Consider the following 11,683-nt stretch of genomic DNA (forward strand, 5'->3'; position numbering starts at 1 on the left):
AATTCCAACACTCAGGAAGCAAGAGGACTGGAAGTCCGAGGCCAGCCTGTGATACACTGCAAGACTATGTCTTAAAAACACACAGAAACAAACATTTATTCAGCTGACTTCCTTGAACAAATGTCATTCTGAAATTACCCATATATACTTGTTTTCTAAAATTTATCACTGTACTTGTTTAGGCCAAAGGTACATATCAATTACACATCTGTGTGTGTGTGTGTGTGTGTGTGTGTGTGTGTGTGTGTGTGTGTGTATCTTCATGACCCAGGTTCAGTTCCCAGCACCCACATGGCAGCTTACAACTGTCTATAACTCCAGTTCCAGGAGATCTGACACCTTCACACCAATGCACAAAAAAATAAAGTTAAATAAATTATTTTTAAAAAAGAATATTGATTATATGAAATGCCAAGATTAAGTACCCTTTAAGAACAAAACCTGAGCCAGACATAATAGTGCACATCTGGAATCCCAGCACTTGTTGAGGAGAGTTGGAGACAAACTTGGGTTACATTGCAATTTTTTTTAATTTACTTATTTTTCTTATTATATGCATTGGTATTTTGCCATGGGTGGTGGGTTCCCTGGAACTGGAGTTACAGAGAGTTGTGAGCTACCATGTGGGTGCTGGGAATTGAACCCAGGTCCTCTGGAAGAGCAGTCAGTGCTCTTAACTGCTGAGCCATCTCTCCAGCCCCTACATTGTAATTTTAAAGACCTCTAGAATTAACACAATGAGACCACTCAAAAAGTGAGAAAGTTGCCAGGCAGTGGTGGCACATTACTTTAATCCCAGCTCTCAGGAGGCAGAGGCAGGCAGATCTCTGTGAGTTCGAGGCCAGCCTGGTATACAGAGCGAGTTCCAGGACAGGTTCCAAAGCTATACAGAGAAACCCTGTCTCGAAAAAACCAAAAACAGAAAATAGGAAAAAAAAAATGAAAAAGTTAAAAAAAAATTTAATCAACAAAACCTGGTAAGTACATAAAATTTTTGTGTATTTATTATGAAAGTCTTATAAAATGCAGATTTCCAAAATGTAAACTCAAATGTACATTATGATTAGTATCTAAGTCACCAACTTTATTCAGGCAAATCTGGCCCTTATGACTATAGATATATCAGAGCAACAAGGATACAATAAATATTACAATGATATTGCAATGACACTAGGTGTTATTCAAGAGCCAGTATCAAAGCTCTAAAAGTAAATATAATTTAAACTACTTTAAGATTACATAAGATAATTTTAAAGAACCTTATTTCTGAAAAGAATTAAAAGTAAATATGCTTACCATAATGCAAACAGTCATAGTGATTTTTTTTTTTTTTATGTATAATACAGCTGGCAGGATGGCTGAGCTGGTAAAGTGCTTCCTGCACAAGCATGAGCAGCCGCCTTCCATCCCCAGCACTACGTAGAAAGCCAGGCACTACAAGGTACATACACCACAGTCCCAGAGCTGGAGGGGCAACAAGGGATCCCTGCCTTGGGGATCCAGTTCAGCAAGCTCCAGGTTCAATGCAATACTCTATCTCAAAACACAAGGTACAGAGTGACTGAGAAAGACATCCAATGTTGACCTGTGGCTTCTACAAGTACCTGCACATGCATGCACGCACACACACAGATATGGGTAGTATTGGCTATTATCCTAAACAATACAACAATCCAAGCATCCTCCTGAATAACTGCATTGACTACAATGCTTAATTAAAACTGGCTTAGTACTAACTTTCAACACATTTAAAATTCAAGTAAGTAGGCTCTTTTGAACCCAAATCTACAATGGTAAAACATAAATAAAAAAGCTATTTCCGCCGGGCGGTGGTGGCGCACGCCTTTAATCCCAGCACTCGGGAGGCAGAGCCAGGCGGATCTCTGTGAGTTCGAGGCCAGCCTGGTCTACAAAGTGAGTTCCAGGAAAAGGCGCAAAGCTACACAGAGAAACCCTGTCTCGAAAAACCAAAAAAAAAAAAAAAAAAAGCTATTTCCTCAACTATATTTGTGATCAATTTAATTATTTTAATAGCATTTTCATTTAAGTAGTAAACCATAACTTACAGTAAACTAAGTTTCAACTATTATATCTTCTGCTCAATGTAAAAAAATACGATGTGAGGATTAAGCACTTTTTTTAACTAAGAAGCAAAGTAAAAAAGAATACTTGGGCTGGAGCAAGGGCTCAGCAGTTAGGAGCACTGGCTACTTTTCCAAAGGATCCCCAGGACCCACATGGTGGTTCATGTCTGTCTGTAACTTCAGTTCCAGGAGAGCCAACACCCTCTTCTGGCCTCTGAGGGCACTGCACACCATGGTGTACAGACATACGTGTAGGCAAACACCCAAACACAAATAATACAATATTTTTTTTAAAAAAGAGTGCATGACAATAAAAAAGAAAATACTTCATTACATTACCTTTCCATCTGAATGTGAATTAAACAAAACAGAAAAAGTTCAAAACAAGCCTCCGCATCTATGCTATTAACTACTTTAGTAAAAAGCAAAACTCTGCTCCTTTTAACCAAAAACAAGAATGATGAGAGGTGAAACCACTGTGACATCTTTCATGTCCTACCCTCAAACCTAGTGAAAAGCAAGCTCAGCTGTGAGGGAGAGAAACTACTGATGAGCATCTTCTATGCAGACACATTTATGTTTTCAGCCTTAGCATATTTTCAAACCATCTGGCATCTATGCCTCTCTGGTTTGCCAGACTAATCTGTTCAGAATTGAGTTTAACACTAGAGCTGTATGCATTGTGGGGAAACCGAGAACAGCACATATTTAGAGGAGTGTTCCAAATGCTGAGCCATAAGCTAGTTATACTTGACCTGTATCTTTAAAACATTTCCACCGAAAACATTAAGCTCTTTTGAGAATACAAGAATGGCTCAGGACATCTGTATGAATCATAACTGTCATCAGTTATCCACGGCACTATGGTTGGTTTTTTTTTTCCTTGTTTTAATCTAGGCAATCAAATGAAACATGTCAAGAGGTAATTCTACAAAAAAAAAAAATGATGAATGAAATACTGTAAATTCTATATATTAAAAAAAAAAAAACTCTAAGGGCCTGTGAGGTGGCTCAGTAGGTAAAAGCATTTGCCATCAAGCCTGAATCTGGTCCTCAGAACCTACATAGTGGGTGGAGAAGCGACTCCTGAAAGTTGTCCTTTGACCTCCACACGCATACAGTAGGATGTGCACACAATAGACACAGACAATAAATAATAAATGTAAAAAATAGTATCTAAGATGAGCTGAAATGGTGGTATACACTTGCAATCCCAGCACTGAGGAGGCAGAGGCAAGAGGTCTGTCGTGACTTCCAGGCCAGCCTAGGCTATGTTTTGAAAAGTAGTGCGAAATCTAAGACTGTACATTTTACCTTGCCTAAAATTAGTGTATATACCCTTACAATGCTTGGAGGAAAGGGAGAGAAGCCAGGAGAAAAACTATTCACCGATGTCCTTTTCCTTATATGCCGTTACCAAACTACACTGTTACTGGCAGCTCTCAACCTTTCCTTCACGACATCTGGAATCAGAAACGCTTCTTTAGAAACTGAAATAATCTATGTGCCAACAGCCCTGTTAGAATAAACTTTTAGTGATCCCTGTTACCAGTTTAAAATAATGACTTTTTCAGGGCATTTTTAAAAGAAACAGATAATTGCCACTGCACACAAATTAAAATTTTAGGACAAAGACTGAGATATGATGATGAGCACCACAAACAAAAAGGTGCACCTCTCTCTCTCTCTCTCTCTCTCTCTCTCTCTCTCTCTCTCTCTCTCTCTCTCTCTCTCTCTCCCTGGGGGAGGAGGGGTTCTTATGGACTTTCATTTGCTATCACATTAACCTGAGAGAATTGCTTCTTCAAGTTACATGGAATCCCACCCTAATCACGTCACAAATGCTCAATCAGCCTTTCTTATAATTTTCTCCTAATTAGTATCCCTTCTCGGTTTTTGTTTGTTTGTTTTTGTCTTTTAAAGAAGGGCTGGTGACAGAAAAGTGCTATGGCATTCTACTCTATCCACGCTTCTTCCCAGCTGCTTTCCCAGAGCCTTGATCCCTAAACTAAGGATAGCAAAAAGAATCTTTTTCTTTGGTTTTGCTCATTTCTCACTGGTACCCTTGGTGTACCGAAACAAAGAATTTCAAGTCCCTTCACTTGGAACTTCAGTGTAAATACACCGGGAAGAGCTTCTGTCAGGGCTCAGCGTTCCTGCCATCAGACCCCAATTCTTTTTATTTCATCTTCCTAGCCATTCATCCCCCTCAAGGAATCAGTAGATCGTTCCCTTTAAGCCCCACGGCTTGGAGATTCCTCCGGGCCATCACCCCCCCTCCCCGCCCCAGTTCATGCACTCCCGGTACCTCTACAGAAAGAAGACAGTGGGGCTTTTCCACCCTTTTTAATTAACTTCTCCCCTAAAATCCCGGTCGTCTTCAAAATCGCACTATACTTCTTAGGGATGCAACTCTTGATCAGTCTTCCCGGCTGCGGTTGCCCGTTGGCTCCGACCCCCGAAGCCAGCACACTCCCGGCCAGCCGGAGACCCTTGGCTGACTCTTCAGAAGGGCTGCGCCGCCGCGTCCCCACGAGGTGGCCCCACGCCTCCGGAGGCCAACGCTCGCGATCTCCCCCAGGACCCGAACTGTAGTTAGGGGTCCGCTGTCCCAGAGGCGTCCTCCCCCGGGAGGGGGGCCGGCTCCCCACGCCCTCAGCACCCCCAAGTTACTCATTGCTCTCCCAAACCCAGGCCCTGAGCTCTGTCCTCGCTCTGACACCCCCCCAAGAGCTCCCGGGAGTTGCAAAGCTGTCGGCCGCCGGCGCCTCCCAGGCCGGGTCCCTCCGGGTCCGATGCTGCGCGCCCCAACGCTGTGGGCTGGGTCTTGGGGAGTGTGTGGGGGGGTGTATCTCTGCCCCGGGGCTGCCCGTCCCGTGCCGCGCCAGCGTCGGCGCCCGCGCCTCTCGGCTCCCCCACCGGCCACGAGCTCCTTCTCGGCTTCCCCCCCCCCCCCCCCCCCCCCGCCGCAGCCCCGCGACCGCAGCAGCCCCAGGACCCAGCCGGCTCGCGCAGCTACCTGCAGGGGCCGCCGCGCCTCAGCGCCTCGCCGCCGCCATCTTGCATTTCAGAGCGACTGCACTTTTCAGGGAGTCAACTCTGACCTGTGAACCCTAACCCCGGAACCACTCGGAGGGCCCTCGCGCGGGGGGCCCACGGAGCTCCGCGCCCGCCCGGCAGGAGCAAGACGCTAAGCCAGGGTGCGAGGGATACTCTCGTCCCGGAGCCTTCCGGGGCCGCCAAGGAGGAGCCAGCCAAGGCGGGGCGAGCCGGCGCCCCGCTGGAGGTCTCCGCCGCTCCACTGGGATGCGACCCAGGCCGCTCCCCCGTTCCCAGCGCTGCGGGAGGTGTGCGCCGGCCCGCCCTCTGTCAGGGAGAGTCACGCCCCCCTGTCAGGAGGGGCCACGCCTCCGCCCTAGAAAGCCACGCCCCTTCGCGAGAAGCTCCTCCCCTCCGGCCCCGCCCCTCTCAGGCAATTGCTCCGCCCGCCGTCGTCAGAAGCTGGCTCCCGCCTCCCGCGACTTCTGTCCCTTTCTCCCATTGAAACTGCTTTGGTCTTCAGAAACCCCGTCTTCCCTGGAACCTGACTCCCAAGGCCCCGCCCCTCCGTGAGCCACGCCCACTGTCCGTCTCAGCCCCGCCTTGGGCGTGCCCTCTGGATTCCGGCCGCGCCCCCTCCGGCTGTCAACAGTCCCGCGCTCCTGTCAGCGGCGGCTCCGCCTCTTCTAGCCCGAGTCCAGCGGGAGCCGCAGCTCCAGCTTCGGACGGGAAAAGTTGAGTGTGGCCCCACTTGGAGCCTCCGGCCTCTGCCTCCCGCCGCCCTCCCACGTCCCCCTGCGAGCCACGCACTGATGCCCACCCAGCTCTCAGTGGGCACCGGCCCTACAGCGCGGCCCGCTGAGGACCTCATCATCTTCCCCGCCTCCTCTTCTCTTCCGCCCTCTCTTCATTTTTAAACTGAATATACGAACGAAGGCAAAAAGAAACGACTCGCTCAAAAGTGTTTTCACAGTCCCGGGCAGAAGAGAACTCTTTGGCGCCTGGATGTTTAGTCTCCACCCCCATCCCAATCATGGACTCCTTGTGCTTTGATATGATAGCAGGGCTTCACCAAGCCACACCAATCCTAAAATCTCCTATCTGCAGTTGCTTGAAGGGAAGGCCTGGCTGCTGAAATCGACGTGCACAATATTTGAGTTGTATCCTAAAATTCTAAAACTTGTGTACGCTGAGGCGTAATGATCTAACCAGCAGAGGTACTCAACCCGGTCCCACTCTCACTCCGTTCTTGAAACGAAAATTTAACAGCACTTTAGTTTCTTGAAACTAAATTCAGAATGTAAACTACTTACACAAATGATTTAAGAAATCAATATAATTTTTTAATAAGAACAAAAATAGAAAGTAGTTTATAGTGCTGTACTAACATCAGTAAAAATAATAAAACAATACACTTTACAATATATTTAAATGCTCTTGTCTGTCATAAGAAAAATACAGGACAAAAGTGACGCACACACCCCTACACAGTTTATGCTCACCCAGAGACAGTCCGAGGTCCACTGAGAATCCCATCTTAGGATTTAACTCTGAGCAAAGAAATAGTTCAAATACAGAAGTTCATTCTTTTGTTCATACATTCAGCCTTTGGCTTTTTGAGCACTCCATGTGCCAGGCACTGTAGGAGATGTAAAGCTGAGTTAGGCCATGCAGTTGTCCCCTGGTATCTAAAAGGAACTGTTCTGGAACGTTCCAGGATACCCAAACTGAGGGTTGTTCAAGTCCCTTCAATAAATTGCTCTGGTGTTTGCATATAATCTGTGCACGCCCCCGTGTAGTTTACATCGTCTCTACTAGCATGATGAAGATGCCAGGCAAAGAGCTGCTGTACCATAACAGGTTAGCATACTGTGACAGGGAAAAAGGTTGACGCATTCAGCAGAGATGCAGCACTTTTCTTTCCCAGAATATTTTGGATCCACAGTTGGTTGAATTGTAGATATGGAAACCATGGATCCGGAAGACTGTGTTCTGGTTTCCAGGAGCTTACAGACTAGATGCTAAGCAAAAAACATGCTCATGGAACACATCAAACTGGAAAGCGAGAAGAGAGAGAGAGAGACAGAAGCGGCTAGGCATATGGTCTTCACCTCTCTTCCCCAACCCTCCCTCTGGTTCTGCCTTTTCTTATTCCTCCTTTTTAGCACCAGTTTATAGTCTCCACCCTTTTCTCTCTAAAGCCGTCAGCCTGCTTCACTCCCTAAAGCCAACAGCCCAGAAACCTCCCAATTTCAGGTCACGCCAACAGGGCATTTCTGTCCAGGAAAACAATTTCAATAGCGCAGTGCTGGGAACAGTATCCCTGGCTGAAGTTCTGCCAATTATCTGGCATCCTTGCACAAAGCAAGACTGTTACCAGCATTTGAAAAAAGAGAGAGAGAGAGTGAGAGAGAGAGAGAGAGAGAGAGAAGGTTGCAGACTTAAGCAATATGCATATATGTTTCCATAGCAGATTGTGCCAGCCCACATAAATCTGTCTAGAGACCACGCTTACAGAGTAACTTGTTTTTATTAAAATAAATTCATTTATAAAAATTGTAAATATGACTGATTTTAACAGCTGCGCAGCTCCAGAAGTAAGTTTTACCCGTGGATTGGCACCGTGAGAAGTCTCGAGTTTTTATGCATAAGCCTGGCAGCTTGTCATACACAGACTGGCATGACAAAACTTCAGTGCTGTTAGAGATGAGAAGTCATTCAGTAGGTTTTAAAAAGCACAGCGCTTTTGCTCGTCAGAGCCTATGCCACCTTTGGAACAGTGAAAAAAGTGTTCATAGGAAATAAAGCGCTTTGAATAAAAAGCGGTAAGTACCAGGCTGATGGTGGAGCACAGGCTTCCAGCAGCTCTGTTTGTAGACGCGCCCTTCTGTTGTTCGTTTCCTTCTTTCTACCCTTTGTGAAAAAGCCGGTTTTAAAACACGATACCACAAAACAGACCAAAAAGACATCAAACTAAGACACTTTAAACATTTGACTATATAGTTAGGGGAACTTGAGGATTTTGCCCTCGGACCTACACTTCTCGGATGACTAGTTCAGAAGGTGAACAAAAATGTCCCCACCCCAACACGCTTTCAAAGTCAGTTTCAGGCCAAGTCCTTTCCTGTTCCTCTAACTGCGTGTTCCAGGTAAGTAACAGGCCTATGGTAACAGCAGTAGACACGAGCACTATGCTTCTGACCGTCATAAAGATGCCGTCACTACTTCATCCTTTACCTTCCTTCACCTAGCATAGATGCACAGCTAGGAACCGGACGAGAAAACCTAGTTTCCCAATATTGAGTCAAAGAGTAACACATTATTAGATTTTATAACTTAATCGTGGAGCTACATGGGTTGATTCACTTATTAGGGTGTAATTTTATTTCTACCCAAAAAAAAATATAGTGCCCGTGTCAACCCTAAGCAGGCCTGATAAACAAAACAGCAGGGTGTTTGTTTGTTTGTTTGTTTGTTTTGTTTTGAGACAGGGTCTCACTATATAGCTCAGCTGTCCTGGAACTCACTGTGTAAACCAGGCTGACCTGGAACTCATAGAGATCCACCTGCCTCTGCTTTGAGTGCTGGGATTAAAGGTATGTGCCACCACACCTGGCTTGAAAAACAGCAACTTAAAAAAGAAAATCTGTGGAAATATGCATGACTACTGAAAAAAAAAACTACACTCTACATCATTTAATATGGTGTTAAATCTCCTTCCTTGGCCCACTGATAATTAAAGGTCAAGAAGTAAGCTTTCTCTTCCTGTCTTCCTGCAGAGTATCATTTTTTTTTTTTTATCTAAAGAGTTGGGTATGGTAGTTCATGCCTGTGATTTCAGCCTAGTCTACAGCATAAGCTCCATGCCAATCTGGACCCTGTCTTAAAAAGAAACATTTTAAAAGCTTAAGGCACAGATAACCTTAGGGAAATAATACAATTAGGAAGCACTATATGAGCTAGGAAATAGAGTGATTATTTCAAAGTCTTAGCAGAGGATGCCAAGTTCTTAAATTGTAGTGTGCATGAATATGACTAGGGCACTTTATATAAAAATAGGTGGTCAGACCCACCCCACTCCTGGTATGAAATGCAAATTTAGTGGATCTCTGATGAGGTTGTGAATTTGCTTTTGACATGCAGCTATAGTAACCTTTGTATAATTGAACTAAGACTTTATGTTAATAAATATTGACCGAGGGCCTAGAGAGATAACTCAGTGGTTAAGAGCACTTACTGCTCTTCCAGAGGACCTGAGCTCAATTCTCAGCACCCATATGCTGTGGATATGGCTCTGTATGCTGTGAATGTGTTGCTCTGATTTGGTTGACAAATAAAACACTGATTGGCCAATAGCCAGCCAGGAAGTATAGTATAGGCGGGACAAGCAGAGAAGAGAATTCTGGAAAACGGAAGGCTGGGTCAGGAGTCGCCAGCCAGGCACACAAGAAGCAAGATGTAAAGTACCGGTAAGCCACAAGCCATGTGGCAACTTATAGATTAATAGAAATGGGTTAATTTAAGATATAAGAAGTAGGGCTGAAGAGATGGCTCAGAGGTTATGAGCACTGGCTGTTCTTCCAGAGGTCCTGAGTTCAGTTCCCAGCAACCACATGATGGTTTACAACCATCTGTAATGAAATCTGGTGCCCTCTTCTGGTATGCAGAGATGCAGGCTGAACACTGTATGCATAATGAATCGATATTTTTTAAAAAAGATATAAGAACTAGATAGCAAGAAGCCATACAGTTTGTAAGTAATATAAGTCTCTGTGTGTTTACTTGGGTCTGAGTGGCTGCAGGGCTCGGGCGGGACTGGAGAAAACTCCAGCTACACTCACGTGGTAGCTCAAGACCATCTGTGATTCCAGATCCAGGGGAATTTGATACCTTCTTCTGGCCTCCACAGGCACCAGGCATATACATGGTGTACCTATATACATGCATGCAAAACACTCATATACATAAAAGAATAATAATAAAAGAAATATTGGTCTAAATGCTCATGATTAACAGAACAGTTACTGTATTCTTGTAGAAACATCTGAAAAATACAAGATACAAAAAGTCACTATGTCTAATTAGAAAAACCCATTCCTAAAACTGTCAGTGACATGGAGGTCAACATCGGGGGTCAACTCTGCTTGCTACCAAGAACTTTCAGAAAGTTAAAAGCTTGTATTTCCTATGAAATCTCACAGCTTGATAAATTCTGCATGTTTTTGATTTACAGTTTTATCTCACTGTAAGATCCTGATGTCTATGAAGTAGATGGTGCTTTTTGCAGTCAGTATATGAGGAGCTGATGTTTGGAGAAGTTAACATGCCCAAGGTAAATAAACTAGGATTTGGATACATCCTGACCAGTCCTACAACCTAACATTGTATACATAGGTCCTAAGAAAGTAGCAGTTGCATTATGCAAGTGCGGTACTCACAGGTCATTAAAGTCAAAATGGTTACTGCACAAGTCCCCAAATCCTCTGCTGCTTGCTAACTATATCCAACTGTTGTTGCATAACAAACTCACCAAATCAAGCTGCTGAAAGACCAGGCATGGGAGACAGCTTAGGGGCGGAGGGCTTGTCTAGAATACACAAGACCCTGAGTGTGATTCCAGCATGCACAGAGAAAAGCAAGAAGTTCTTTAACTCGATAGACTGTGGGACAGCTGAGTGGTTCTGCTTACCTGGACCGGGTTAGGGTGATCTCTGTTGGACTTGCTCCTGTCTCTGTAGTTAGCAGGTAGGTTGTCTGAGGGACTGTTTGGTCTTTAAAAACTGCATTCATGTGACTTGGAGATACATCTAGAATGGCCTCAGTCACACTAGCAGTGGTCACAGGTATAACTAGCCATGTATCTCCTCTTCTAATAGCATAGCCTAGACTCCCATGCAGTCATAGAAGCCCAAATCAGCAAGAAGAAGCTGGGCAGTGATGGTGCACGCCTTTAATCCCAGTTCTTGGGAGGAAGAAGCAGACAGAGCTCTGTGAGTTCAAGGCCAGCCTGGTCTACAGAACAAGTTCCAGGATAGCCAGGGCTACACAGAGAAATCCTGTCTTGAAAAAAACAAAACAAAACAAAACAAAAAACCACAACAGACAAACAAACAAAAAGCAAGAAGCAGGGTTCATAGTCTCTTGAATGTCATTTATGCCATATTCTACTGGCCATCATCCCTGGTCATAGGCCAGCCCAGATTTTACCTCTTAGTGAAAACAGCTGCATAGTTTCATTGCAAGAATTAAGGTCTACTTATATCCATTTTTGTCATTAAATATACCACACTCTGGGATCAAGTCAGACTTCTTGTCTTTTTTTGTTTTCACTCTTTTGTAAAATTAAGATAATGATACAACTGATGTATCTGTTCTGTCTTGAAGGGTTGATGGCTTGTGCAAGAGGCCTGGTTTTTCCTAACACTTCAGAAAACATTAGCCCTGCTGATGCTCATGTCCTCTAAGGCCTGTCAAGCTGGACGGTCTTGAGGATCTGCCAGGACAAGAGAAAGGGAGGCATGTACGTCTCCCCTTGGGAAGGATGCTGACCCTCGTTCCCT

The 11,683-nt window shown here is 44.9% G+C and overlaps 1 protein-coding gene across 3 annotated transcripts in view; it reads right to left on the reverse strand.

Annotated features, from left to right (window-relative positions):
* The window catches only part of Zhx1 (zinc fingers and homeoboxes 1), a 35,863-nt gene extending 30,409 nt beyond the window's left edge, over nt 1–5,454 (reverse strand). For all 3 annotated transcript variants that reach the window (XM_052747841.1, XM_052747843.1, XM_052747842.1), the window contains exon 1: nt 5,104–5,454. The gene's annotated coding sequence lies outside the window, so the exon portion shown is untranslated. The remainder of the gene's footprint in view (nt 1–5,103) is intronic.
* Between the last annotated feature and the right edge of the window lie 6,229 nt (nt 5,455–11,683).

This window comes from Peromyscus californicus, unplaced genomic scaffold (assembly GCF_007827085.1).
Source record: "Peromyscus californicus insignis strain IS unplaced genomic scaffold, ASM782708v3 Scaffold_20__1_contigs__length_68692818, whole genome shotgun sequence".
Lineage (NCBI taxonomy): Eukaryota > Metazoa > Chordata > Mammalia > Rodentia > Cricetidae > Peromyscus > Peromyscus californicus.